Genomic DNA, 24,107 nt, shown 5'->3' on the forward strand with positions numbered 1-24,107 from the left:
AAGATACAAGTGAGAGTGCTGAACCAAACTGATGAATATAGAGATGTCGCTCAGAGATACAGCATCAGCTTGCCTCTAAATTCAGGACTAGGGACAATGTGTCATGGCTGCCAGTCTCTAGCCTATACCCTAAGGCCTGCATCCTCTCACCTCTGTCCTCGCTCGCCTCCTTCTGAAAAAGGTCAAAGCAATCTAGGAGAGGCGGCGAGGAGAGTGAACGTGGACGAAAATGCACTTCTATGAAATGAGAAGCTCCTTCTCCTCTCGCAAAGGACGTTTACAGGGGTGGATCTCAAAATAAATATTTAAAGTAATAAAGGCAAATTAAGTTAGTTGTGCAAGACATTTTAAGTAGCATATTGTTTTTAAATGTGTGCATGCTTTTCTCCTCCAACAATACAGCTGATTCAAAGGGGGTGTGGCTGATATTACAACTCTTCCGCGGTAGTAAACGCTTGTGCTTTCTAGCCGAAAGGAGGCTATCGAGGAGGACCGTCTTCCATTTGCCTACTAACAAATTGACACTCCTCGACCACTTGGCCACTTATCAGTTTCTGGGTCATGGAGAAGCGAGGATGGAGGAGAGAGGACGGAGGATAGACTTTTCACCAAACGAGAAAAAGCCAGACTCTACTGAGGAGCGATCTAAAGCAGGAAGCTGTGTTGGCTCACAGTTTTTATTGGCCGGACTACAGATCACTTCCTGTTTTTCCTGCTGTGAATTACCAACAAACAATGATAGGAAGGGCCTTTCTCTCTGTCTAGACATGAGTCTATCAGGCCAGGGGCTGCTGCTCTCTCTGCTGTCTTGTCTGGCTCATATCAACATGTCCCAAGGCTGATTCATATCAGCATACAGTGTCTTCAGAAAGTACTCACACCCCTTGAATTTTTACACATTTCGTTGTATTACAGCCTGAATTTGAAATGTAGTAAATTTCGATTTTGTGTCACTGGCCTACACACAATAGCCCAAAATGTCAAAGTAAAATTATGTTTTTAGACATTTTTACTAATTAATTAAAGATAAAAAGCTGAAATGTCTTGGGTCAATAAGTGCTCAACCCCTTTGTTATGGCAAGCCTAAATAAGTTCAGGAGTAAAAAATTACTTAACAAGTCACATAAAAGTTGCATGGACTCACTCTGTGAGCAATAATAGTGTGATTTTTGAATGACTACCTCATCTCTGTACCCCATAAATATGATCAGTGGTGGAAAAAGTACCCAATTGTCATACTTGATTAAAAGATACCTTAATAGAAAATGAAACAAGTAAAAGTGAAAGTCACCCAGTAAAATCCTACTTGAGTTAAAGTATAAAAGTATTTGGTTTTAAATATACTTAAGTATCAGAAGTAAATGGAATTGCTAAAATATGCTTAAGTATAAAAAGTATAGGTATAAATCATTTAAAATTCCTTATTGTTTTTACTGATAGCCAGGGCACGCTCCAACACTCAGACATAATTTACAAACAAAGCATGTGTTTAGTGAGTCTGCCAGATCAGAGGCAGCAGGGATGCTCTCTTGATAAGTGTGTGAATTAGACCATTTTCCTGTCCGGCTAAGCATTCAAAATGTAACGAGTACTTTTGGGTGTCAGGGAAAATGTATGCAGTAAAAAGTACATTGTTTCTTTAGGAATGTAGTAAAGTAAAAGTTGTCAAAAATATGAATAGTAAAGTATAGTACTTAAGTAGAACTTTCAAGTATTTTTACTTAAGTACTTTACACAACTGCATATGATTATCTGTAAGGTCCCTCAGTCGAGCAGTGAATTTCAAACACAGCTTCAACCACAAAGACCAGGGAGGTTTTCCAATGCCTCGTAAAGAAGGGTACCTATTGATACAAAAATCTAAATAAATAGACATTGAATATCCCTTTGAGCATGGTGAAGTTATTATTTACACTTTGGATGGTGTATCAATATACCCAATCACTACAAAGATGATATGTTGAAATCACCTTGGTCTCTCTAATCAGCTACTGAAACTACTTCACAGAAGCCTCCTGATGGTTGTTATCACAGGGAAACTGCTGCTTCTCAGCTGACCTCTCCATACTGACCTCTCAGCTGACCTCTCGATATTGACCTCTCAGCTGACTTCTCCATTTAGAAAGTCCAAAAATATGAAATATGGAACATATCAGAAGCATGTCATCTAACTATATTTTGACCTGTAACTGGTTCCATTGTGACAGATATTTAATGACACCTGTTGTTCCCCCGAAATGTTGCTTGTTTGTTTGTTCACTGTACAATGCCATATGTTACATAACTACAGTGGTGGAAAAAGTACCCAATTGTCATATTTGATTAAAAGTAAAAATACCTTAACAGAAAATGACTCAAGTAGAAGTGAAAGTCACCCAGTAAAATACTACTTGAGTAGAATTTAGAAGTATTTGATTTTAAATATACTTAAGTATCACAATAAATGTAATTTCCAAAATATACTTAAGTATCAAAAGTAAAAGTAGAAATAATTTCAAATTCCTTATATTAGGCAAACCAGACGGTACGATAAAATGTACGGATAGTCAGGAGCACACTCCAACACTAACAATTTACAAATGAAGCATTTATGTTTAGTGACTTCGCCAAATCAGAGGCAGTAGGGATGAGCAGCAATGTTCTCTTGATAAGTGTGTGAATTGGACTATTTTCATGTCCTGCTGAGCATTCAAAATGTAACGAGTACTTTTGGGTGGCAGGGAAAATGTAAGGAGTAAAAAGTACATTATTTTCTTTAGGAATGTACTGAAGTAAAAGTAAAAGCAATCGAAAATATAAATAGTAAAGTAAAGTAAAGATACCAAAAAAAAACTACTTAAGTAGTACTTTAAAGTAGTTTTACTTCAGTACTATACACCACTGTATAACTGTGTTCAACATTCACTTTGGGACATCTTGTAGTAGACATTTTCTAAATTACAGGCTGCAGTAGATTGAATCAGCCAGTTGAGGGCAGAATTACCCAACTTTTTATGTTGTGTTCTCTCAGGTCTATGGATAGCGTTAGGCCTTATCTAACACTAGTGTAATACTGGTGTTACAGCCGAAAAGCAGGGCACAGTATCTCTTGTGGAATGACAATGTGTCTTGGCCTTGGAAAGCTTACAGTTGCAGTGGGGAAGATGTCACATCAATTTGGATTAAGATACAAAGTTACAAAACAGACATGCAAGCTACTTTAAGTGTTCATGATTACTGCTTGTCTGAGATATATCACCATTTTTACCAAGACAGTTAGTTATGAGAGTGGGTTGGCCCTTTGAGGCTTACCAACACACCTCTTTTGAGACTACAAGGCTCCTTGACTACATCTTGACCATAGCTGTCCTGTATCCTGCCAGCCTGCACTAGATAATAAGACACTGGGGGCGTCCGAAATGATGCCCTATGCCCTATATACAGTAGTAATATATGCCAGATTCCAATGGGCCTTGGCCAAAAGTAGTGCACTTAATAGGGATTAGGGTGCCATTTCAGACCCAGCTGTCTTTATTAGAGTGTTGTTTACACTGAGTGGCGTGTTGCAGCCAGGGCCTGGGCAGCACATCACAGTGAATCAATGTTTCATACTGACTCTGCTGAGGTAGGCAAGGGTAGACTCTCTGGAGCCAGCTCCCCCATGTCCTCTGTCTCTACCTGTCACTTTAGAGACCAGGAGGGAGGGAGGGAGGGAGAGAGAGAGATAGATAGGGAGAAAGAGAGAGATAGGGGGAGAGGGAGGGAAAGACGAAGAAAGAGGGGGGAGAGACAGACAGAAAGAGTGAGTGACCACAGTAAGCCTTGTCCTGAGGGGATGAGTGTGTCTGAGCTTGGTGTGGAAAGGAGAGGCTGACAGTGTCATATGCTCAGCTTTAAACTGGCTTACGAGCAACACATCTGGGTTTGGTATCATGGGATGCAGTGGGCTGAGGGGTTGTCTGCAAGTTTGAAAGGCTCACTCTGAATGCAAACTTTAAACCAGAAACGTTCTCTCTGACATGCGTTAATGTGCCTGCGTGCAGCCGTGCACGCACAAATGCACCGTATACCTCTTTTTCACTTCACGCTTCTACTATTCTCAGGGTCATTAATGACTGTATCAGAGGGATTCTTTTCCCTGGAAGCAGTGTGTCTGACTGTTCTACAGCCAGCCTTAGGGTGGAAGCCTGTCTATTATTACATGGTCTGATTACACATTTACTGCTTCCAAAAACACCAGCCTTATACAGAACACACGCACCTCTCGTCTAACCTGCTCCGTGCAACATATCTTCCTCTTCTCTCTCTCTCTCTCTCTCTCTCTCTCTCTCTCTCTTTTCAGCCTCCTTGCACAATGAAGAAAGTACTCTTCCTGAGCCGAGACTCTGATTACACATTCAGGTTGGACCTCTCCATTGCTCCCTTGGGCTGTTTGGAGACACAAGGAAAAGAGGAGTTGATGGAAGGAAGGCCCACAAAAGCAATGTGTTTCCTGGCATGTCGGGGCCTGCAGCCTTACCACCTACTGCACCTGTTCTGGAGCCTCACACTCACTTACTGACACACGTAGTACTGGAGCTCTGGTGGCACCTGCAGCGTGGCCCTAACCCAGCTAGGGTGAGGGCCGGACACACCACCACCTCCCTCCCTATACCCCCTCCACCTCCTCTATCCACACTACCCAGACACTTACCTCACATGTGTTTGTTTCCCCCATCACCCCCCCACATGTCCCAGACATGTGACACTAGATAGTTGAGTAAGTGTGTAATGAGGTTGGTCATTGGTATCTGTGGGTAATCCAGTTTAATTGTGACCCAGGCCACACCATGGCCCAGCAGGTTCACTGGTTCTGTGTGTAGTAAAGTAGGAGGAACAGTGCCATTAAATGGAATACGTTTGATTTGTTGATGGCTCAGTGTTGATTAGTAACTATTCCTCGTGACAAAAGTTCTCCTTCTCAGTGGTTTCTGCATTTGCCAATCTCTTTCCATCACTATTTATTTTCAAAGGACTACCTGGGTATAGATAATATCTCACACAAAATGTGGCATACGAGTCAGTCTCCATGGACATCCAGCACTGGCAGTAATATTTTACGACAGACTCTTTTACATCTGAGCTAGTTTCCAAACTGTGATGCCACACCAAATACGGTGGTGTAGTTCTCACTTTAAACTCTCAACAAGCCCTCAATCGTTTCAGCATTGTATTCTGTGGTCTTAATGACATGTTTTGAACACACTGTGCCTCTGACTTTGGTGTTGAATAAACACTGGTGTACATCCTAACCTCATCCCTGCTGAGATACTATTTGGCAGCCTGGGCATCCCTCTCTCTGGCTGTGATTGGTTGAGCTTGGTGTTGTTGCTGTGGCAGTAGAGGTAGTGTGACCTCATGGTCAGGGCCAGTGAGTGTAGCGTTCTGCTCATTTCCTTCAGTACCAGGAGCAGGCTCAGGAAATGAACTAACCAGTGCTACAGCTGGGGGCTGCTCCACCATGATACCACCTCCCTCAGAGTCCACACAGGAACCCTTAAACATCATATGTCCATGTTCTGTATGTAAAATACATTTGCCTGTGTTTGCTAGTTCATTGCACTTTATCCAGCGTATGACATTATGCCTGTCATGACTGAGGTGGTGGAGAGCAGTGGAGAGAGAGATAGAGCTCTGAGGTCAAATGGTTACTGTTTACAGAATCTGGTGCTTCTGTCCCCAACCAGGTAACTTCCACAAGGCTGTGAATGATCTAAGAGACAAGGCAAGAAGGGCTTTCTCTGCCATCAAAAGGAATATATAACTCAACTAGGATCTGGCAAAAAATACTTTAATCAGTTATAGAACCCATTGCTTTTTATGGTTGTGAGTTCTGGGGTCCACTCACCAACCTATAATTTACAAAATGGGACAAACACCCAATTGACATTGCATGCAAAATTCAGCAAAAATATGCCTTCATGTACAACACAAAACCCCAAACAATGCATGCAGAGCAGAATAACGGCTATATCTGCCAATTATCAAAATCCATAAAAGAGCTGCTAAATTCTACAACCACCTAAAAGGAAGCGATGCCCACACATTTCAGCACAAAGCCCTCACCTACAGAGAGATTAACCTAGAGAGGAGCCCCCCTCAGCCAGCTGGTTCTGGGGCTCTGTTCACAAAAACAAAAAGACAACACAGAGCCCCAGGACAGCAACACAATTAGACCCAACCAAATTATGAGAAAACAAAAACAATGCTATTTGACACATTGGAAAGAATCAACCAAAAACGGAGCAAACTGGAATGCTATTTGGCCATAAACAGATCATTCACAGTAACATAATACCTGACCACTGTGACTGACTCTATATAAGTAAATCCTTGACTATGTACAGACTCAGTGAGCATAGCTTTGCTATTGTGAGAGGTCGCCATAGGCAGACCTGGCTCTTTAGAGAAGAAAAGTGTCCATTGCCCACAAAATTAAGTAGAAACTGAGCCGCACTTCTTTACCTCCTGCCAAAGGTATGACCATATTAGAGACACATATTTCCCACAGATCACACAGACCCACAAAAAAAATTGAAACAAATCAAACATTGATAAACTCCCATATCTGTTAGGCAAAATATTGCAATGTGCAATCCCAGCAGTACATTTGTGACACCTTACCATAAAAATTGGGCAACCAGTGGAGCAAAAACAACATTTGTGTTATTATCTTTCTATTATTTTTCTATTTTTCTCTCTGCATTGTTGGGAAGGGCCTGTAGTAAGCATTTCACTGTTAGCCTACACCTGTTGTTTAAGAGGCATGTGACAAAATTTTTATTTATTTATTTGAAGTACAACCAATATTTATCTGTTTACTTATCTTTCCCTACTAATTGTACTACTACTATTTCTACTACTATTTGTACTACTATTTGTACTATTATTTGTACTACTATTTGTACTATTATTTGTACTATTATTTGTACTACTACTATTTGTACTACTATTTGTACTACTATTATTTGTACTACTACTATTTGTACTACTACTATTTGCATATTGTTTAAAAAAGCTTTACATAGCTGATAATATAACATTTGAAATGTCTTTATCCTTTTGAAACCTATATGAGTGCAATGTTTACTCTAAATGTTTTATGTTTTTTGTTTTGTCTCACTTTTGTTTGATTATTTCACTTGCTTTGGGGAATGTAAACATATGTTCCCATGCCAATAAAGCCCATTTAAATTGAATTGAAATGAAATCGAGCAGGCATCCAGCAGGGATCCAGCCTGCCACAGCTCTGCGCTGCAGATAAACATGTCTTCACACTGTGGCCTCTATCTGACAAGGCTGTCTAGGGTGGTTAGCGGTTACACCTACCCCCCCCCCCCCCGGTATTTAAAGCACCCTCTCTATCTTTTTACTGTTTCTGTCGACCATGTCCCCTTCTATTTAAATATTTTTTTGAAACTTTCGATCACTCTATAGCTCTTGATTTATCTTTCTCTCTTTCTTTCAACTTTCTCCTCCTCCACCACTCCCTCCCCTCTCTCTCCCTCTCCTTAGAGAGTTGACTCACTCTGCTCTGTGGGGTTGTCAGACAAGGCGGCCTCTGTCTGCTGGAGCTGTAGTCAGGCTGTGCAGGGCCAGCCTCCCCTTTGTCCTGGACATCTCTGGGAGATGGATGTGTCTCCAGGGGATTGGCTCTAGAGAAAAGCACATCCAACTCACTCATATTAAATTCTGCTGAGCAAATACAATCCGCCAATGTGTTTTTTTCTCTCTTTTTAGTGGAAGGGCTAATTTAGAGAGAGGGAGAGAGAGAGAGAGAGAGAGAAAGAGTGGGGGAAGGGTACAGCATCCCAATGAGAAAGTTAGAGGCAAATAAAACATCAAAGTGAAAGACAATGAAAGTGTCCATGTTGATGTATTTGAAATATTTATTTCTCTCACTTTTTGGAAATAATTATGGAAAATGTTAATCGGGGCAGAAGATGCTTTGGATGTCTTTAAAAAGGTTCAGTTCTTTGGGTCCCTGGGACAAGTAGTTGAGAAGCATTGCCTTCTAATAATGTCTGAAAATGTCCATGTTCTTTAATTAACATCATCCATCTGAAGACATCTAACTGTATGAAGTAATCTTAAATTGTAAACCATGAAATGTGTATGAAATATTAAAACTGAACAACCTGAATATATATATATATATATATATATATATATATATATATATATATATATATATATATATATATATATATATATATATATACAGTTGAAGTCGGAAGTTTACATACACCTTAGCCAAATACATTTAAACTCAGTTTTTCACAATTCCTGACATTTAATCAGAGTAAAAATTCCCTGTCTTAGGTCAGTTAGGATCACCACTTTATTTTAAGAATGTGAAATGTCAGAATAATAGTAGAGAGAATTATTTATTTCAGCTTTTATTTCTTTCATCACATTCCCAGTGGGTCAGAAGTTTACATACACTCAATTAGTGTTTGGTAGCATTGCCTTTAAATTGTTCAACTTGGTAGCCTTCCATAAGCTTCCCACAATAAGTTGGGGGGATTTTGGCCCATTCCTCCTGACAGAGCTGGTGTAACTGAGTCAGGTTTGTAGGCCTCCTTGCTCGCACACGCTTTTTCAGTTCTGCCCACAAATTTTCTATAGGATTGAGGTCAGGGCTTTGTGATGGCCACTCCAATACCTTGACTTTGTTGTCCTTAAGCCATTTTGCCACAATTTTGGGTCATTGTCCATTTGGAAGACCCATTTGCGACCAAGCATTAACTTCCTGACTGATGTCTTGAGATGTTGCTTCAATATATCCATATAATTTTCCTCCTCATGATGCCATCTATTTTGTGAAGTGCACCAGTCCCTCTTGCAGCAAAGCACCCCCACAACATGATACTGCCACCCCCATGCTTCACTGTTAGGATGGAGTTCTTCGGCTTGCAAGCCTCCCCCATTTTCCTCCAAACATAACAATGGTCATTATGGCCAAACAGTTCTAATTTCGTTTCATCAGACCAGTGAACATTTCTCCAAAAAGTATGATCTTTGTCCCCATAAGCAGTTGCAAAGCGTAGTCTGGCTTTTTTATGGCGGTTTTGGAGCAGTGGCTTCTTCCTTGCTGAGTGGCCTTTCAGGTTATGTCCATATAGGACTCGTTTTACTGTAGATATAGATACTTTTGTACCTGTACCTGTTTCCTCCAGCATCTTCACAAGGTCCTTTGCTGTTGTTCTGGGATTGATTTGCACTTTTCGCACACAAAGTACGTTCGCGTCTCCTTCCTGAGCGGTATGACGGCTGCGTGGTCCCATGGTGTTTATACTTGCATACTGTTGTTTGTACAGATGAACATATTACCTTCAGGTGTTCGGAAATTGCTCCCAAGGATGAACCAGACTTGTGGAGGTCTACAATTTTACTTGAGGTCTTGGCTGATTTCTTTTGATTTTCCAATGATGTCAAGCAAAGAGGCACTGAGTTTGAAGGTAGGCCTTGAAATACATCCACAGGTACACCTCCAATTGACTCAAATTATGTCAATTAGCCTATCAGAAGCTTCTAAAGCCATGACATTTTCTGGAATTTTCCAAGCTGTTTAAAGGCACAGTCAACTTAGTGTATGTAAACTTCTGACCCACTGGAATTGTGACACAGTGAATTATAAGTGAAATATTCTGTCTGTAAACAATTGTTGGAAAAATTACTTGTGTCATGCACGAAGTAGATGTCCTAACCGACTTGCCAAAACTATAGTTTGTTGACAAGAAATTTGTGGAGTGGTTGAAAAACGAGTTTTAATGACTCCAAACTAAGTGTATGTAAACTTCCGACTTCAACTGTGTATATATATGTATATATATATATACACTGTATATATATACACTGTATATTTAAAAGGTTCAGTTCCTTTTGTTGACATATCATCATGTCACGCTATCCTCAAAGGCTCACACTGTCAAGCCTCTGAGCTCTGGCATGCGCTGGGTCTCTCTGTCCTGTTTTAAACCACAGTGTTTGCGACTCATTATATGTGTGCTTGCCTGGCCCTAATTTACCCATCTTCTTCTTAAGAGAATAACAGGTGAGGTTTGGAGGAGAGCGGAGCTGTTGTGTCCGAGCTTGTGCTTCTGTCAACCCTCCTCCCTCAAAGCCTGCCTCCCCCTCCCCCACTTCTCTCTTCCGCTCCTCCCCCGGGGCTGAAGCATGAGCACCTGCAGAAGCACTGGGCTGTGGGAGTCTCTCTCGCCCTCCCTCCTTTTCTCTCATTCTCCATCTCTCTTTGGCAGGATGCCCAAAGCCTGTGTTGACAGACTCACACCCCCTGTGCGTGAGAGTGTACCTCTCTGTAGATGGCTGGTTTGTGTGTAGGCTTGATTGTCTGTGTGTAATGCTAGAGTTTACGGAAGTTTGACTAAGGTGAATTCAGCCTCTTTTCATGGGGTTGATTCACTATGACAGAAAACACATTTGGTGATAGAGACTCAGATCTGAGTTATACTGTGCCATAAACTCCTGAGGTTACTCATCCACTCCTCCACACCCTGCTTCTTCTCCTCCTCCTCCCCTGCTACTGACCGTGTGTCTCTGGCTCTGCTATTTACATGCCCATGCTTTACTACTCTATATTGATGAGATTTTACTGCAGGGATTTTTAATTAGCTTGCACCTGCTCTATTGTATATGGCACTATGAAACAGCTGGGGATGTACGTTTATTTCCAGATCCCCTTGACTAATGCTTGCCAGGCCTTCCTCTTCTCCTCGCATTGGTTTATTCCTTGTCATTTCTCTCCCTGATTGAAACCAGGCTGAGCTCTGGAGCAGCCTAGTGCCAACGCACAGGCTGGCAGCATCTCTGCCACCTCTCCTCTGGCCTGCCTGGCACCCACACACATGGCACTGCCCCAAGCACATGGTTTTAATAGATCTTCTTCTTCTTCACTCTTTCTCTCTCTCCTTCTTTGCCTCCTCTTATGTCTTTCTGACACATGTGCAGTCAAACACACACACATACACACCCACACACTCTCCCTCACAAACCCATTTATGTAAAGAAACATCAATGTTATGACCTTGAAATTAAGACTTGAAATTAAGATATTATGGGGTCTCCAATTGCATGCCTTTTCTCCTTGGCTGCATGTGGTATTGATTGCTGTATTTTGATCCAGCTGTCGTCCCAACAGTCCCCAAGGTTAGAAAGCAATGTATCACTCACGGCCTGAAGCACATACTCTTTTTCCATTGAACATAATTCCCTGGCCAGAGGGATTCTACATGATTTTCATTAGCTGTGTGATTGCTAGAGAGCAATCATTCTCCAGTCAGATCTACCATCATGCACTGACCAGGATCAGTATCAGGTGCTCTGGGGAACTGCAAGTTTCTAGGATAGTAGATCAGAGCTCAGGGGAATTCATCTGGCACTAGAAACATTAGAGAGTTATCACTACACCAGCATTATACTGACCAACTGTCCACTTCTCGCCCACACCACACCAAAGCACAGCATTGTTGATTTTTTATTTTATTGTGACTTTACCTCCTTTTTTGTAGAAGTAATAAAGGGTCTGGGGCTCATCAATATGCTGTATAATAAACCATCACTCCATATATTAGGGTTTAGTTAAGAGGGAAGAAGCAATATCATTTAAATCTTAGATGGATTTTAATTGTAAGATTGATTGAAAATGCATAATCCCTTTGAGGAGTGAAGCCTCGTTGTACAGGTAACTGCCAAAATAATGGAAACACTTGAGTAAATGAGGGATACAAAGTATATTTAAAGCAGGTACTTCCACACAGGTGTGGTTCCTGAGTTAATTAAGCAAATGACATCCCATCCTGCTTAGGGTCATGTATAAAATGCTGGGAAGGCCATTATTTTGGATACCATGGCTACAGGATGACAATGCCCCTATCCACAGGGCACGAGTTGTCACTGAATGATTTGATGAGCATGACAACAATGTAAATCATATACCATGGCCGTCTCAGTCACCAGATCTCAACCTAATTGAACACTTCTGGGATATGTTGAATCTACGCCTGAGACAGAGTTTTCCACCACCATCAACAAAACACAAAATTATAGAAATTATTGTGGAAGAATTTTTTTATGTTTTATTTCACCTTTATTTAACCAGGTAGGCTAGTTGAGAACAAGTTCTCATTTACAACTGCGACCTGGCCAAGATAAAGCAAAGCAGTGCGACACAAACAACAACATGGAGTTACACATGGAATAAACAAACATATAGTCAATAATATAATAGAAAAAAAGTCTAGATACAGCGTGTGCAAATGAATAGTGTAGCATCCCTTCAATATAGTTCCAGACACTGTAGAATCTATGTCAAGGTGCATTAAAGGTGTTCTGGCTGGTGGTGGCCCAATGCCTTATTAACACACTTTATGTTGGTGTTTCCTTTATTTTGGCAGTTACCTGTTTATCTGTGGGATCCTGGAGCTGTGGTCTTGACTGTGGGGTCACATGGGATGAGAGATTTCATAATCCTAATCATGTGACCAAAGAACCATTTCAATGAAACTTGAATGAAAGCCTAGTAATTACTGCAGTGAAAGGGGCTGAGATGACTGGTCTTGAGTCATGCTGAGACGTTTAATCTGCCTCTCTAATTACTACCATGGGAGAAAATTAAGACAAAATGCCAACATGGTTGTTTTTGAAAATAACTGTAAGGAAAGTCTGAGTCCTCCTTCAATTGAGTGATTCCATTTATTTAAAATATAATTGTGGCCCAATACATTGTACTGGAGCAAGTTTTCAGGTTTGAAAACAGCAAACAATACAAAACCTGTATGGTTTGGGTCTGGCACAGTCTTTTTACACAAAAGACACAACAGGCAATGCCAAGAGCAGTCAGCTGGCCTCGTTCCAAAGGGAGCCTTTGTGTGTCCCCTCCCAACCCCCACATAACCTCTGTTACCCCCCCCCCCCCCCCCCCCCCCCCCCCCCCGTATCGTATCACCTTGGTCCTGGGCTGTGGCCAGCAGAGTGAAGCCCCCCGGAAGGGACCAGGGATTATGGGTCTTTAAGCAGGTCGTCTATGGCCAGTAGACCTAGCAGCCTCCTAAAGGGAATGTGTCTGCTGCTCTGCTCTGTAGTATCAGTGCTCTGGTGTAGCAACACTGAATCCCTCCAGTCTGACTCTACCTCTGATATGATACTCATGCTGATACAACTGTACAACCCTCCCTGAGGTACTGTATCTATAGCCCACCTGTCTGCCTGTCTGGCTGTCTGTCTGTCTGCCTTTCTGCCTTTCTGTCTGTCTGCCTGCCTGCCTGTCTGCCTAGCTGTCTGTGTGCCTGTCTGTGTGTCTGCCTGGCTGTCTGTCTGCTTGCCTGCCTACCAGCCTGGCTGTCTGCCTGTCTGTGAAGCAATCTCAAGATAAATAGCCAGTCTTCTGTCTAGTCAGGGATAGTATAATACTGTACTTAAGTGCCCCCTATCTCCATGACACAGAGACACCTGTGGAATAAAAGGATTGTTTATCTTATTCCTGCCGGTGTAACATTTATATCATGTGTCTTGGAGAACATTAAGTGCATACATAATATCCTCTCTCTCTGCTGCATGTCACGTGACACGTCTCTCCTCTTCTATCCATCCAATTGGCTTTTCAAAACCACAAGCCCAGGTGCCCCAGCATTCAGAAGTCCCACTCCTGGGACTCCCCATTCTTGAGGCATCACTAGGCTTGTGACTTTAATCACATTATGTTAAGACGTGGCCTTTCCCATAAAGGGAAGACCTTGAGCGTTCTTGAAGACTTTGTCCAGTGTGTTGTCCACTCTGGGACTGCATGGGGTTAGGGCTGCATGCCCAGTGCTGGCCTCTGGTCCCTATTGTGAAGCATGGCTTCTCATTAGAACTGTCCTCATGTGACTGGGCCACTCAAACACACACACACTCACACTCACACTCACACACACACACACACACACACACACACACACACACACACACACACACACACACACACACACACACACACACACACACACACACACACACACACACACAACAACAAGGTGCACTCATCACATGACCAGCTGAAGAAGAGCCATTGTTCTGCTTCACAGGGTCCCTTCATAGACAATTCCCTATATGCATGTGCCACAGCTACATACTGTAAGTCCCTGTATTAATATTCTGTGACTGCACACTTCTGCATGTGCATTGAAAGTTGCCACACAAATCATTCTGCGTTCAGGCTGTGTTCACCAACATAACTCTTGTATTTGTATGTGACAACTAACTAGAGAACTCACTGTTGTTTATCATATATGCATAGTCACTTTAACCATATCTACATGTACATACTACCTCAATTGGGCTGACCAACCAGTGCTCCGGCACATTGGCTAACCGGACTATCTGCATTGTGTCCTGCCACCCACCACCCGCCAACCCCTCTTTTACGCTACTGCTACTCTCTGTTTATCATATATGCATAGTCACTTTAACCATATCTACATGTACATACTTCCTCAATCAGCCCGACTAACCGGTGCCTGTATGTAGCCTCGCTACTTTTATAGCCTCGCTACTGTATATAGCCTGTCTTTTTACTGTTGTTTTATTTCTTTACTTACCTATTGTTCACCTAACACCTTTTTTGCACTATTGGTTAGAGCCTGTAAGTAAGCATTTCACTGTAAGCATTTCACTGTACCTGTTGTATTTGGCGCACGTGACAAATAAACTTGGATTTGATTTGATTTGTTGTCATGCACTAGTAAACATTCTGAAGTGAACAGGCTGTGGTAGAAGTACTCATATACACAGTTTAGAAGGCCAGGGTTTCAGGGGTGAATAATTGTTAGAAGGGAGTGAATAAGGCCTAGCTCTGTCCCTCAGACCCCAGGCCCCAGTCTCCGCCCTGCCCTTGCACCAGTCCCCCCAGTGGTCCCAGTCTGCCCAGTGTGATAGGGACCCATGGCAGGCTGTGACAGTGACAGGCCATTAGCCTGCTTTGCTGAAGGGGCTCTGCTGGGGTCAAACACCTGACCTCAGGGGCCTGGTGTCTTCAGGGACACAGGGTCAGGGTTAGGAGGGGGGTGTATGACCATGCCTGACCCCAATCTCTACTCTTTGGGCACAAGTCACAAGACAAACATTTTTAACTATGATTTATGAGCTAATGGACTTTTTACAGATATGACTTTGCACTGTGGGGACGAAAGCACGTAGGCTACTGCTCTTATACCACTAAGTCAACATGAACTGTGTGTTTTTTAGACAACTGTGTAATGGGTTTCTTTGGGCTTTGGTAACTTTGTACATCAGTCATAGTACAATACAGCTGTGTATGAACCAGTGCAGGGTGGTGAGAGTGGTGGTCACACTTTGCACTGAATAGATGTTGGATGAAATGTGAAGAGGGTCACACTTTGGCAGCTGTCTTGACTGGTGTGTCTTTTTCACGGTGTTAGATGAGACACAGCTGTGTGTGCTCACAGTAAACCACTGAAGCTCGAGGGAACTGCACCTGTGAACTGCACCATTTTGTTCCACGAAATGAGGGCCTTTTGCATCCCTTTGACATTTTAAGTAGAAATTGTGCACCAATATTGAATTTAAAAGCCTGTTATATTAAAACCCTTTCCTGCAGTCGAATTAACAAATCTCACTCTAGTGGCCTCATGGGTGGAATGGTATTAATAGTTTTCATAATTAAAAATGGCAGTCTTCTGTGATGTATATAAAGTGTAATATTGGGATGCAAATTTCAACTCTATATCTGACATGTCTTATTTGTTTTAGACCCATAACCATGTGTGTGAGGTGTATACTTTTGTATCAAAGTAGATTAGTTTAAGACTACCAAGAAACACTCTGTGTGACCCTGATTTAGCCCACTGCAGTAAAATGTTTAAATTAAGTGCTCTTTAACATAGACCACATGGATAAATTATTTTTAATATGAATATTTCATTTGATTAGTGATTCTTTTACGTCTGTCTCTCATTTTACAGTCATCCCTGTTACGTGAAGTGAAGATATGGTGAAACTATTCCTTTATATATATAATAGTGAAATCATAGAGTAGAGTAAAATCATAGAGTAAAATCATAGAGTAAAATCATAGAGTAAATGCCAGTGAGCTGGTTGTACTCTTTTTGAGCATTTTCTAGTGTTTTGTGGTAGAAAACTGAGCGGGTCGAGCATAACACGTCAACCCTATTACCCATAGATAGACAGGCTAGAATCGTTTTAACAATTGTAAAAAGAAATTGTGAAGCTTCCAATCAATTGCCATTCCCTGTTCCACTGTCACATAGGGATTTATGGCTGATTTAAGAAGAAGTTGTCAACCCTGTTACTTTACTTGGCACTTAATAGGAACTTACTATAGTTTTTTTTATGGAACCTCTTGAGATGGGATAACATGTTTTTTAAGAAGTTGAACATGTGCTCTTTATGACAGAATGTTAAAATTAGGTGAAATCAAACGCTTAAAAAAAAATTAAGACTCACTTCTCAAAAGGCACCGAATTGGTGGAACAACACATCTCCTCCTTCTCAGACCTGACCAAAGAACTTCATCCCCTCCCCAAAGCACATACACCAAAACCCTACACTACTACACTACGCCTGGGTCTCCTCCCAGCCCTCTCTTTCAACAGAGATTCTTCCTCATCAATGGTTGGCAAAGATGTTGTAGTGTAGAGGTGAGACGCAGAGCAGACAGGAGAGAAAGGCTAGCTGGTTATTGTCATTAAATCCCAAAGGTCACACACAGAAATAGATAGGGTTGAGTGTAATCATGACATAGTTCTACAATAATTCAATTGTTTGAAAGCATAACACACTAGCTCATGGTTTAATGATATTGTGTAGTAAACAAACATTTCATAATTTGCCAATTGACAGTTCATAATAATAACTCCTTCAAACTCCCAAAGTGTGTTGTCTATTCCTGTTTTCATTGAGGTAGAAACTGTATGTTTTCCTTGAGGTATTTACGGACTGTATGTCACGACATATCCTCATTCCCTATGAAAACAACGCTGTGCCACGCTGTCACTTCCTGTCTTGCACCATGACACCACTGTGGCATCCTGTGTTAGTGTGATAAGCAGTCCCCTGATACCCCCTCTAGAACCAGAACAAAAGAACCAGAGGAAAAGGGCAGGTCTGTTCAATGAGAGTCTGACAAAAAATTTCAGCCCCATATGGTTCAGATTGAACACAATGAAAAACAAATCCCTAACTGGGCCGCCAATTCATATGCAATTAGGACAATGTAACCCAATGATGTATGAGCAGGATCTTACTTACACTGCTCTCTAAAAGAACAAACCAGGATATACAGTTGAAGTCGGAAGTTTATATACTCTTAGGTTGGAGTCATTAAGACTCGTTTTCCAACCACTCCACAGATTTTCTGTTAACAAACTATAGTTTTGGCAAATTGGTTAAGACATCAACTTTGTGCAAGACACAAGTACATTTTTCAACAATTGTTTACAGACAGATTATTTCACTTATAATTCACTGTGTCACAATTCCAGTTGGTCAGAAGTTTACATACACTACGTTGACTGTGCCTTTAAACAGCTTGGAAAATTCTAGAAAATGTCATGGCTTTAGAAGCTTCTGATAGGCTAATTGACATAATTTGAGTCAAATGGAGGTGTACCTGTGGATGTATTTCAAGGCCTACCTTCAAACTCAGTGCCTCTTTGCTTGACATCATGGGAAAATCAAAAGATATCAGCCAAGACCTCAAGTAAAATTGTAGACCTCCACAAGTCTGGTTCATCCTTGGGAGCAATTTCCAAATGCCTGAAGGTACCACGTTCATCTGTACAAACAATAGTACACAAGTATAAACACCATGGGACCACGCAGCCGTCATACTGCTCAGGAAGGAGACGCGTTCTGTCTCCTAGAAATGAACATACTTTGTGTGCGAAAAGTGCAAATCAATCTCAGAACAAGAGCAAAGGACCGTTTGAAGATGCTGGAGGAAACTGTCACAAAAGTATCTATATCCACAGTAAAACGAGTCTTATATCAACATAACCTGAAAGGCCGCTCAGCAAAGAAGAAGCCACTACTCCAAAACCGCCATAAAAAGCCAGACTACGGTTTGCAACTGCACATGGGGACAAAGATCGTACTTTTTGGAGAAATGTCCTCTGGTCTGATGAAACGAAATTAGAACTGTTTGGCCATAATGACCATCGTTATGTTTGGAGGAAAAAGGGGGAGCCTTGCAAACCGAAGAACACCATCCCAACCATGAAGCACGGGGGTGGCAGCATCGTGTTGTGGGGGTGCTTTGCTGCAGGAGGGACTGGTGCACTTCACAAAATAGATGGCATCACGAGGAAGGAAAGTTATGTGGATATATTGAAGCAACATCTCAAGACATCAGTCAGGAAGTTAAAGCTTGGTCGCAAATGGGTCTTCCAAATGGACAATGACCCCAAGCATACTTCCAAAGTTGTGGCAAAATAGCCTAAGAACAACAAAGTCAAGGTATTGGAGTGGCCATCACAATGCCCTGACCTCAATCCTATAGAAAATGTGTGGGCAGAACTGAAAAAGCATGTGCGAGCAAGGAGGCCTACAAACCTGACTCAGTTACACCAGCTCTGTCTGGAGGAATGGGCCAAAACTCACCCAACTTATTGTGGGAAGCTTGTGGAAGGCTACCCGAAACGTTTGACCCAAGTTAAACCATTTAAAGGCAATGCTACCAAATACTAATTGAGTGTATGTAAACTTCTGACCCACTGAGAATGTGATGAAAGAAATAAAAGCTGAAATAAATCATTCTCTCAACTATTATTCTGACATTTCACATTCTTAAAATAAAGTGGTGATCCTAACTGACCTAAGACAGAGAATTTTTACTCTGATTAAATGTCAGGAATTGTGAAAAACTGAGTTTAAATGTATTTGGCTAAGGTGTATGTAAACTTCCGACTTCAACTGTACCTGCACTGCACACCATCAAACCAGCTGATTGAGTGTACTGACTGTACACAGACTTCCAAGTTCCCCCAAGATGTAAGGTTTTCTACAAGTGGCCTTTTCAAGAGCCATGCTCTCTACCCAAGAGGTCTCCAACACAAAGTACCATTCAAAGTTTGGACACACCCACTCATTCAAGGGTTTTTCTTTCTTTTTACTCTTTTCTACATTGTAGAATAGTGAAGACATCAAAAACTATGAAATAGCATATATGGAATAATTTAGTAACCAAAAAAGTGTTAAACAAATCAAAATATATTTTATATTTGAGATTCTTCAAAGTAGCCACCCTTTGGTGGCTTGCAAGGAACTTAAACGTTCTGAGCAAGGAATTTAAAGCTTTTTTAAAAGCTTTTTTACATGGCACATATTGCATTTTTACTTTTTTCTCCAACAATGTGTTTTGCATTATTTAAACCAAATTGAACATGTTTCATTATTTATTTGAGACTAAATAGATGTTCTTTATGTATTATATTAAGTTAAAATAAAAGTGCTCATTGTTCATTCAGTATTGTTGTAATTGTCATTATTACAAATACATATAAAAATCGGCCGATTAATTGGTATAGGCCTTTTCTGGTCCTCCAATAATCGGTATTGGTATCGGCATCGAAAATCATAATCAGTCGACCTCTAATTCACACCCCATGACTTTTTCCACATTAATTTAAAATTGATTAAATTGAGATTTTGTTTCAGATTCAACCACAAAAACCAGGGAGATTTTCCATTGGTTCGCAAAGTAAGGTGCCTGTAGATGGGTAAAAAAAACAGACATTGAATATCCCTTTGAGCATGGTGCAGTTATTAATTATACTTTGGATGGTGTATCAATACCCAAACTGGTCTCAGAGAATTTTGTATTATTCTGTAAGTAAATCTGAAACACTCCATTTAGTATGATACAGTATGCTTTGTTTCGTATGGTATGTATTCATTTGTGGACTTCCATCATCCATTTCGTATGATATGTTACAAATTACAATTCATATTATATGTTACAAATTTGCAAAGCGTACAATATGTTATGAATTTGCAAAACTTACAATATGTTACAGATTACAAAATGTATGATATGTTACAAATTCTAGTTAGGTGGCTAGGTGGCTGACGTTAGCTTGCTGGCTGACGTTAGCTAGGTTAGAGGTTAGGGTTAAGGTTAGAGCTCAGTTTTGGAGTTAGGTTAAAGGGTTAATGTTATGGTTCAGGTTAGGGGAAAGATTAGCTAAAAGGGTTGGCTAAAAGGGTTAATGAGCAAAAATGCTAAAGTTATCCGTGATGAGATTGAACTCGCCACCTTTGGGTTAGGGGAAGGGTTATCTAAAAGGGTTAATGTTAGGGTTAGGGGAAGGGTTAGCTAACATGCTAAGTACTTGCAAAGTCACTAAAACGCAGTAAGTAGTTGAAAAGTTGCTAATTAGCTAACATACAAAAATTGTCTGTGATGAGATTCATACTTGCAACATTTGGGTAAGGAACCATCTGTCACATGTAACCATATCAAACGTAACATATCATATTAATTTGAGTGTCCTGGATTTAAACTGACTATGTTAAATCTAGTCTATGAGACCAGGCTGATACACTCAGTCACTACAAAGATATGGGCGCCCTTCCTAACTCAGTTGCCAGAGAGGAAGGAAACCGCTCAGTGATTTCACAATGAGGCCAATGGTGATGTTAAAACAGTTACAGAGTTTAATGGTTGTGACAGGAGATAACTGAAGATGGATCAACAACATTGTAGTTACTCCACAATACTAACATGAATGACAGAGTGAAAAGAAAGATGTCTGTGTAGAATTCCTTTTTTCCAAAACATGCATCGTGTTTGCAATAAGGCACTAAAGTAATACTGCAAAAAATATGGCAAAGAAATTAACTTCACGTCCTGAATACAAAATGTTATGTTTGGGGCAAATCCTTCACAACACATCACTGAGTACCACTTAATCATATTTTCAGGCATGGTGGTGGCTGCATCATGTTATGGGTATTTTTCTTCCACTTTGACATTATGGATGGATTATTTTGTGTAGATCGTTGACAAAAAATTACAATGAAAACCATTTTAATCTCACTTTGTAACACAACAAAATATGGAAAAAGTCAAGGGGTGTCAATACTTTCTGAAGGCTCTGTATAGTGTACATGGCCTGTATAGTGTACATGCCCTTACCTTAACTGTCGCCTTGTATATAGTGTAGATTCTTATGTGTATTTATTTTATATGACTTAGTTTACTGCATTGTTAAGGAAGCGCTTGCAAGCAAGCATTTCACTGTACTCTTTACACCTGCTGAATCCTGTGCATGTGACAAATAAACTTTGATTTCATTTAATTTGTGTCAGTGTTAAGATTATGGGTAGAGTTATGAAGGGCTCTTTTAACCCATTTAACTCTGCCCTTGGAGAGTCAACATTGACCAGCCTAATGTTCTCAAGGGTCAACATGCCCCTGTCTGTCATACCCATAAACTTCCCTGGCTCCACCCCCCTGTGGTTTTGGAAAGATATGGGGTCACTCACAGCCTGAGTCACACACAGCCTGAGGCACACCATGTCAATACATCATAGATGGAAAAGTGACCCTTGACATTGCTTTCTCTCTCTGATCTTTTTTAAGGCTCAACTTCTTCAACGAGAGAGAGAGAGAGAGAGAGAGAGAGAGAGAGAGAGAGAGAGAGAGAGAGAGAGAGAGAGAGAGAGAGAGAGAGAGAGAGAGAGAGAAAGAGAGAGGTGGGGGAGTTGCCCACTTGGAAAGCTATCTGCCCTTTAGCCAAACGCCAGCCTGTTAAACATTAATCCAATTGCGTGCTAAAGCAAACAGCCTGGCAAACTCAGTTTTAAACTCCCCTATGGTCTCTACTAATAGGACTGTTACTGCACTGGACCATAAATCACCAGGGTAAAGCGATTGCCGAAGTGCCTGGTCACTTCGGGAATTGCTTATGAATCCTGAAAAACAGGTTTCTTTTCAGTAGAATTAGAAAAGGGCTTACTCTACAGAGCAGACCTGTACCACAAGCCTTTTTCCACAATAGAAATGTTTGATCTGGAGTAAGATGTTTGATCTGGAGTAAGATGTTAGATCTGGAAGAAGATGTTTGATCTGGAGTAAGATGTTAGATCTGGAGTAAGATATTAGATCTGGAGTAAGATGTTAGATCTGGAGTAAGATATTAGATCTGGAGTAAGATGTTAGATCTGGAGTAAGATGTTAGATCTGGAGTAAGATGTTAGATCTGGAGTAAGACGTTAGATCTAGAGTAAAACATTAGATCTGGAATAAGATATTAGTACTGGAGGAAGATGTTAGATCTGGAGTAAGATGTTAGTTCTGGAATAAGATCTGGAGTAAGATATTAGTACTGGAGTAAGAGAATAGATCTGGAGTAAGATGTTAGATCGGGGGTAAGATGTAAGATCTGGAGTAAGATATTAGATCTGGAGTAAGATGTTAGATCTGGAGTAAGATATTAGGTCTGGAGTAAGATGTTAGATCTAGAGTAAGATATTAGTACTGGAGTAAGATGTTAGATCTAGAGTAAGATGTTAGATCTGGAGTAAGATGTTATATCTACAGTCGTGGCCAAAGGTTTTGAGAATGACACAAATATAAATTTTCAGAAAGTCTGCTGCTTCAGTTTGTATGATGGCAATTTGCATATACTCCAGAATGTTATGAAGAGTGACCAGATGAATTGCAATTAATTGCAAAGTCCCTCTTTTCCATGCAAATGAACTGAATCCCCAAAAAACTTTTCCACTGCATCATGTCAGTGATTCTCTCGTTAACATAGGTGTGAGTGTTGACGAGGACAAGGCTGGAGATCACTCTGTCATGCTGATTGAGTTTGAATAACAGACTGGAAGCTTCAAAAGGAAGGTGGTGCTTGGAATTGTTCTTCCTCTGTCAGCCACGGTTACCTGCAAGGAAACACGTGCCGTCATCATTGCTTGACACAAAAAGGGCTTCACAGGCAAGGATGTTGCTGCCAGTAAGATTGCACCTAAATCAACCATTTATTGGATCATCAAGAACTTCAAGGAGAGCGGTTCAATTGTTGTGAAGAAGGTTTCAGGGCGCCCAAGCAAGTCCAGCAAGCGCCAGGACCATCTCCTAAAGTTGATTCAGCTGCGGGACCGGAACACCACCAGTACAGAGCTTGCTCAGGAATGGCAGCAGGCAGGTGTGAGTGCATCTGCATGCACAGTGAGGCAAAGACTTTTGGAGGATGGCCTGGTGTCAAGAAGGGCAGCGTAGAAGCCACTTCTCTCCAGGAAAAACATCAGGCACAGACTGATATTCTGCAAAAGGTACAGGGATTGGATTGCTGAGGACTGGGGTAAAGTCATTTTCTCTGATGAATCCCCTTTCCGATTGTTTGGGGCATACGGAAAAAAACTTGTCCCGAGAAGACAAGGTGAGTGCTACCATCAGTCCTGTGTCATGCCAACAGTAAAGCATCCTGAGACCATTCATATGTGGGGTTGCTTCTCAGCCAAGGGAGTGGGCTCACTCACAATTTTGCCTAAGAACACAGCCATGAATAAAGAATGGTACCAACACATCCGCCGAGAGCAACTTCTCCCAACCATCCAGGAGCAGTTTGGTAACGAACAATGCCTTTTCCAGCATGATGGAGCACCTTGCCATAAGGCAAAAGTGATAACTAAGTGGCTCGGGGAACAAAACATCGATATTTTGGGTCCATGGCCAGGAAACTCCCCAGACCTTAATCCCATTGAGAACTTGTGGTCAATCCTCAAGAGGCGGGTGGACAAACAAAAACCCACAAATTCTGACGAACTCCAAGCATTGATTATGCAAGAATAGGCTGCCATCAGTCAGGATGTGGCCCAGAAGTTAATTGACAGCATGCCAGGGCGGATTGCAGAGGTCTTAAAAAAGAAGGGTCAACACTGCAAATATTGACTCTTTGCATCAACTTCACGTAATTGTCAATAAACGCCTTTGACACTTATGAAATGCTTGTAATTATACTTCACTATTCCATAGTAACATCTGACAAAAATATCTAAAGACACTGAAGCAGCAAACTTTGTGAAAATTAATATTTGTGTCATTCTCA

This window comes from Salmo trutta, chromosome 33 (assembly GCF_901001165.1).
Source record: "Salmo trutta chromosome 33, fSalTru1.1, whole genome shotgun sequence".
Lineage (NCBI taxonomy): Eukaryota > Metazoa > Chordata > Actinopteri > Salmoniformes > Salmonidae > Salmo > Salmo trutta.